The sequence below is a fragment of the Cupressus sempervirens genome, chromosome 4, assembly GCF_028749045.1.
Source record: "Cupressus sempervirens isolate cs-2001-9-10 chromosome 4, ASM2874904v1, whole genome shotgun sequence".
NCBI lineage: Eukaryota > Viridiplantae > Streptophyta > Pinopsida > Cupressales > Cupressaceae > Cupressus > Cupressus sempervirens.
In genome coordinates, this window is record NC_143121.1 from 727,742,520 (window position 1) to 727,750,591 (window position 8,072).

Here is an 8,072-nt window from a genome sequence, read left to right on the forward strand (position 1 = left end):
AAACTGAAACTAGTTGAAACATGAGATATACCTTTATAATGACTAAACTTCCTCCATCATCAGGGGGGACTTAGCAGCATTTTCCTCCTCATCATCATTGATGCACTGGAACCTCCTAGTTTTCTATTTTTTCCTCACATGTTTCCCTTTCTCCTCACTTTCTTTAGACTTGGAGTTAGAGGGTGAAAGTACAAAGTTGTGTCATCTTTCAGGCTGACTTATTAGAATGACTAAATTTGAGTTATTTTAATAGTGTTTCTAAAAATCTATAACTTTTATAACATTCCTTGAATTACAATCAAGATATTATTCAATTTCTAATTGTAAAATTAAATCTAACAAATTGAATTAATGATTGACATTCAATTATATCTGTATAAATTTTTGACACTTTTTCAATTAAGATTAGATGTAAACCCTAATATTAATAATAATAATATTTTTGAAAAAAATAGGTTTATTTTATTTATTAGATTTTGATCCTTAGTAATGAGAATACCATGAAAAAACTTAAGTTTCATACAATACCACTATTAAATTGAACACCACCAAAACTTAACCATCATATATTATTATTATATACTACTATTGAATATGATAGATCTTAACAAGGTGTGCAAGCGCCAAAGTTGTCGCCTCTATTGTGGTGGGTTTTGGGGTAAGTGTTGAGTCAAATTGTACATTAAAATTTTTGAACATTTAGTAATGGTGACATATTCATAAATTGTAAAGTTTCTTAAAGTAATGTATGTGTTCGAGTGTTCATCTAAAGAGTCATAGACAAAGAATATAGAACTATGTTGCATCTGTAGCTTGAAAATAAATATTGAACATAAAAAAATGATGTGCACAATAAATTTAGGAAATATTTCATATTGTTTCTCCTTTGAATGGTTTTCTAGTTCCTGCAAATGTTCTATTAAAATAGGTGTTAAGTAATTTTAAATTAATAATAGATTATATTCTAAAAATGAATGAGTTGCTCAAATTAGAAACTCGTTTGATATGTACTTTATATAATGCATAAAATTGATATTATCTATATTATTGTTAATGTATCTTGAAAATGAGTGTACACCTTAGGCATTGTCAATGTTTATTGTGCTTTTGAATGGAGCAATGACAATTATGTATGTTGCTATTAAAAAAGTAGTTAGTCTCATGAATGTACTATTGCCCAAGTCATATTTTGAAGATTTATGGATAATTCTAATGATCCTATTTTATCAATGACATGATCTAGGTTTAAAATTGAAACTATATTTTCCTTGAAGTCTTTAAAGGATTTTCTAAAAGTTCATGTTGTGGATGTCCTACAAAATTTTTAGTTCTTGATATAGTGTTTCTTGCAAGAATTACTTAAAAGTTCATATTTCCCTCTCAACAAAATCATTGGGCACATATCCTACAATTTCTACAAGATTAAATCTAACATAATATGATCTCATCCATTCACAACATATATTAGATTAATTTACTTTTTAAATAATATTGGTTAACAATTTTCTCTCCTATTAGATTATAAAATCCTAACTCTTTGATACCCAATGCTTGGAGAGACAAAAACATGTTTACCAACAAATGGGTTAGTATATATATTCTATCATTACCCTCTAAATAATTAGGTTTAATTCCCAATGATTTGAAATGATATGCAATGATTTTTTTTTTTATGAGATCAGAGGTTTTGACATTATAAGCTCTTAACTTGAGAGTGGTAAAAGATAACCAAATTGTTTGTAGGCACAAACCATTTAGGCAAAATAGATTTGAATAACCTATCACTCTCAATGGAATGACTGTAGTAGATTATCTTAATATTTCTAACTCTTACTTCTATTCTAAATGTAGATTAACCATCAAAATGTAGAAGAGGAATGAAGAGATATGCATATGAGGGAAAATGGAATTGCTCTCACTACTAGCCATGAATGAAATGGAATCCAACAAATAACTAATAGATTCATACACATTTATCTTTGATTTCCCAATGAAGCTATCTAATATGAGATGAAATTAATAAGAGGAGAAACAAGACCATATATAAAGAAAGTAAATGGAATCACCTTCACTATAGCTACCAAAATGAAATAGAATCCATATGTTAACCACAGAGCCACATATGATTTTCTTTCAACTCTTAATGCAGAACTAATCTATGCATGGGCAATAAAACATGACAAGAAAATAGGATAAATGAAATTATAGACCAATTCACCATCAAGTTTGGCAACCTTTATATCATCAAATGAGGTTATGTTTATAGTTTTTCGATATCCTTCAGTTTAGCAGAGCAATAGTCACAAAATAGAAAAGGAAATAAAATGTGAAATTATCTAGTCATATGAATATGTGGCATCTTCTCCATCAATGATTCTAAATCCATGGTGTTTATGAAAATAGGAAATGACTATTCGATTTCATGCAATCTCAGAAAAACTTGTAGAAAATTGTTAATTCTTCATAGTCTACTATTATGCGCCAAACCTATGTATTTCATATTCCAATGGTCATTGCATTTTTGAACACTAACCATCAATCTTAAATTAATGATCATGATTAAAAAATTATAAATTTTCTTTAAAACTTCCTCCATGAGTCCCTCCGTGTACACGTATCTTTCAATCATTATGTCACTATGATTATTTTCCTTGTAACTTTTTATAGCAACATAACAGTGAGCGTTGATCTCTCTTTTGATCTGATGGCAACAATAAAAGATATTAATTCTCTATTTTCTTTATGATGCGGGTCCACTTTCCAATTAGGTACACCATGGTGAATAGTTGGAACTATTTTATTACTTGGAGGATCTAACACTGACCTAGTTTTTCTTCGTGAAATGTAATGGCCCATAGGACACATGTCTTTCTGTCACTTTTTTGCAATGATTAAAGCATGTTCATCTTTCCATAATGATATAGTGATGAGTGTAGATGTTCTTTTGATCTGACAATGAATAAGATGCATCATTCAATACTCATATTTCCATCATTAAAACTTCATCCATTGATATGGTCTTTATCGATCATCTGGATTTGATCTTCTAAACCATTTGACTTCTCAACTGGCCAATAATGTGCATTCTTTCATTCATTTGAATTTTCTCCACCATGTAGCTTATTATGATTGCATATGAACCGTTCATGTTCTAAATCGACAATGCATATTTTCTTATCTTCATATTTTGACTCTAGAAGGGTTCTGAATCTTTTCCTCTCCATGAACTACTTCTTCTGCTCACTGATCTTTCTTATCTGCAATGTCTTTCATGGAAACCATAACATAATGTTGAATCTTTTTTGTTTATCATGGTTAGGAACAAAAAAATAGAAGATATAGACCTTCTTCTCATCGAGATGACACATAAAACTTCTCAAACCCTAATCACCTAGCTTTGAATTGATGCATTGTTCATATGATTCTCTGCATTCGGTTAGCTCATTTGAAGGAATGATGAGAAGATAGATAATCCTATGGGAAATATAGACCTAGAATTGAAACATTGATACCTGACTTGACTCCAAAACCCTGAAGCAAAAAGATATGAACTGAAACTTGGGCAACAGCTGACTCTGGCTGGGTATTTAAGCATGATAATGGTTGAAGGAAATCCAACAATCTTTGGTTTTGCACAAAAGGTGACAACTTAAAAACAAAACAAACAAAAAAAAAAAAAACTAAACTAGGAAAAAAACAACAACCTACCTAAGAAAGCAAGCAACTAAGCTAAAGCAAACTGCATGATACCTAGTCTACTTTCAATTTTGCATTTGGTACAACTTCAAATCCTTCTCATTATAGGAACATGGTAGGGTTTTTCTAGTGGGATATTCCAATTTGAAAGAATTATTCTGATTCACTTAAATGATCTAAAGTGGCCCTTTCCACAAAGACTAAAACTTAGAGTGCATACCTCTTGGCTCATGTCTCTTATCCCATAGCAACACCAAATCACCTTCCATAAATTTTCTAGGCCTTGTTCTTCTATCAAACAGCCTTTTGATTCTTCTCTAGTGTTCAGTGATTTTATCAACCATCTCTTCTCTTTCCACTTGCAATTTGGTAAGTTACAAGATTCTCTTCTCTAATCCATCTTTTAAATCATCCTCTTTAATCATAGTCTTTAGTTTACATATAGAAAGCTCTAAGGTTAGTGGCAAATTAGCTTCCACTCCATAGACTAATTGAAAAGGTGAAATACCAATAGCCCTTTTAGGTATCAATAGCCCTTTTAGGTGTGGTCCTATCAACCCATAAAGCATCATGAATCTTCTTATGCCCATTGTTTTGATTATTTGAGACCAATTTCTTTAAAATATTAATTAGATTCTTATTACCAGACTCACCATGCCCATTTCCTTAAGGGAAATAGTCAGAGGAATGTCCAACTTGAATACCATTATCATAGCAAGATCCAATAATTTATAAAGAGGAAAAGTAAGATGTATTATCCATTATCAATTTTATAGGAACTCCAAACCTAATAATATATGGTCTTTAAGGATTTCACATACTACTTCTGATGAATTCTTCTTCATTGGCTTTACTTCAACCCATTTAGTAAAATAATTTGTGGCAATTAGTATGTAAGAGTGTCCTTGACTAGAAGGAGGATTAAGTGGACCTATAAAATATAAACCCCATTCATGGAAAGGAGCTTCAACTACCATTGGCCTAAGAGGTAGAATAGGAAGCTGAGGTTTACTAGCAAACATCTTGCATTTCTCACAAGTAACCACCCACTTATATGCATCTTTATACATGTAAGGCCAATAATAACCTCACCTCAAAATTTTGAATGCAGTAACAGTAGAATAAAAGTGTCCTCCACATGCTTCATTATGAAAAGATGTCAACAATTTTACCTATTGCTCTTTATCCACACATCTCAAAAATGTTCCATCAATTGCTTTTTTGTACAAGACATCATCATGAATCACATACTTAAGGATTTTTGTTTTTAGAACCCTTCTTTTCTTAGTAATCAATCCATCAAGGAATTCACCATATATCATAAAATAAGTAATTTTAGAGAACCAAGGATCCTAAAGGCTTACCATTAGAACTTTTGGAGTATCTTCTTCTTTGAATTGTTGATCCTCTACCAAGGCTTTAAAAAGTGTATTTCTTCCAACATGTTTGGTTGGCTTAATTTCTATATCATATTCTTGGACTTTTTCTATCCATACTTCTCTATTATTACAACCAACCTCTTGTTCCATCAGAATACTTTTTTTTGTAGGATCTGGCACATATATTATTGAATGAGAATGTAGCACATAAAACCTAAAAAATTTAAGGGCTCTCACCATTGCATATACATGTTTTTCCATCTATGAGTATATCAATTCTTGATTCTTCAATGGTATGCCCATGAAAGCAATTTGAGCTTGTATTCTTTCTTTATTCTCTTTCATCAATATAGTTGACATAGTATGTTCTAAGGAATAATGGTAAATAATGGATTCTTTAGTGTACTTAGGATGGACAAGAACATGGGCTTTGGCAATGGAACTCTTGATATCTTCAAAAGTCTTTTCCCAACATCAGTCCATTTTAAAGTTGTATTTTCTTTTATCATATCAACTATACATTTAATTATTTTAGAGAAGTCAGGCATAAATCTCCTCAAGAAATTTACTTGATGAAAGAAGGACTTTAGTCTAGTTTTACTCAATGAAAGACTTAATTGTTGAATGACTTTAACTCTGCCTAGATAAATCATCACTCCTTCTTGGGACACAATATGAGCAAGAGGCTTGCCTTCTGTCACACAAAATACTAATTCAACACCCACCACCCCCCCCCACCAAAAGTTATATTGGTGGAATATATTCGTACACTTTGGGTCCTCTAATTCTAGAACAAGTGGATTCTTCAATTTCTGATGCACTTTACCTTGTGTCTTGTTAAGACATTCAACGATAACTTCCAAAATATGCTAAAAAACTTTTAATCCTCGCATTCATTGTATTTTATAGATTCTCAATTCTTTCTATCAATGCTAGAATAACATTGTTCTTTTTAATGGATTCCCTATAATTCTCTTTCTCTACGCAATCTTGCATTTACCTAAGATTTCATCCATCTTAGCATTTAGGGCCCTATAATTGATATTCCCATGGGAACGCAAATTTTTACCAGGAGGATTGCTATAAAAACCTATAGGAATGTTTCACCTATTTATTCAATCAGTTCTAGTTTTTTCTATCTACTGAAGTGATTTTGTATCTTCAGAAAAAGAGGAATGATGAAGTCTTCCAAAATATCAAGAGGGAACTTACTAGGTTTATGCTTAAACTCACCTTCTTCAATATCATGTCACAAGTATCTATGGTTGTAGAGTTCCTCAAGGACCACTTCATGATCTACATTAATGAGGGAATAATGATTGTATATAGGGATGGTATACAACTCGTCCATTTTTTTGACATTTATTCAAACATGCTAAATTAGGAAGAATGTGAAGCTTTAAGATAGCTCACTAAAGAGATTCATTGATATCTAGAAAGCGAATGGGGCCATCCAACTGAAGTGGGACAAGGTAGACCCAAGTTGGGAGACTACCACTTACCCTCCTCAAGGTGTAGATCCTCTTATCGGTGCTTTTGAGAAAAATAAACAAAAAACTAGCAACATTAATTTTGGTGCATTGGACTAGTCCTTCATGTGAAACAATATCATTTTGTTAATTCTTTGTTATCAGCAAGATGTTTTTTTGTATATGATAAGCATTGTAACTTGTCACTATTTATTTTTTGATTCACTCATGAGATTACATGGCTTGGTTTCAAATTTAATATTCTTACATGATTGATAGTAATTATTATTTTGATGTTGTACTTCAAGTTTTTAATGCTATGTATGTAGTTTATCCTTTATCTTATTATTAAAAAAATTAGATCAAAAGTAAGAATGAGTATAACTTTATCAATTTTTGTGAAATTTTTGAAATGAAAGCATGTATTTGTCATTCAGTTGACAACTATATAGCTCGACCAATTTGAGGTGGCCCCTAAAATTGGTAACAAAGTACTTCAAATAAGTATTTAGAGTAGACAGTGTATGATTTAGATATCTAATTATTAAAAAAAAATAGGAATACTATATGATAGTTAAAAATACATATTAATCATTTTCATTATTTCTAGGATAAATATTAAAAATATGTAAAAGGATAATATATATGTTCTACAATTTTTTGAAGTAGATAAAATTTAATTTAGTTTTAACACAACTTTGTGATTAATTGGAGGAAGTTTATAAACACATGTTTACTATTATGTGTCCCTAATTAGAACCATAATGAATACTATGATCTAAATACGAAAACCTAAATTTTAACTCTGATCTCAAACACCCAAACAATAATTGTAGTGAGAATATTAAATAAATTAGGGTTATGATTTTTTATTACGCTTACAATCAAAGGTGAAATTTATGTAAGCATAAGGATTAATATTTTTCATTAAAGTTTATGTAGAGAATTTGTATTATAGTTCAATTGTAGTTAGGTTTATGATTAATATTTTTTTTTAAAAATTATATATTTAACCTTAACCTAAGTCTAAGTCTCTCCAACCCCAAATCCCATTTGCTAAACCCTAATCCTAATCCCACCCTAAATTATGATCCTAAATCATAAGTCCTAATCAATATTATCAAACACTAATCCTAGCCCTTATTATTGAATCATAATCCTAAATGTTGAACTTTAACCCAAATTCTATCGTAATTCAAACTCTACTCATAACTATAATACTAACCATGATGTAATATCATATCCTATTTCCATAAATAACTAAATAAATCTTAAATTGTAAGCCTTAATTGTAATCCTAGTTCTAAATGCTACACCCTAAATAATAAACTCCAATCCTAATCCCAATTACCACATCATAATCTGAAAAACTAAACCCTAAATCTAAATCCAAACTATAATCCTAAATGATAAACCTTAAATCATTATCCAATCCTTATGTTAAACCCTAATCCTAATTGCTAATCATCAAGTCTAAATATACAACCCTAATTCTATATCCTACCTCTAACTATTAAACCTATCTTAA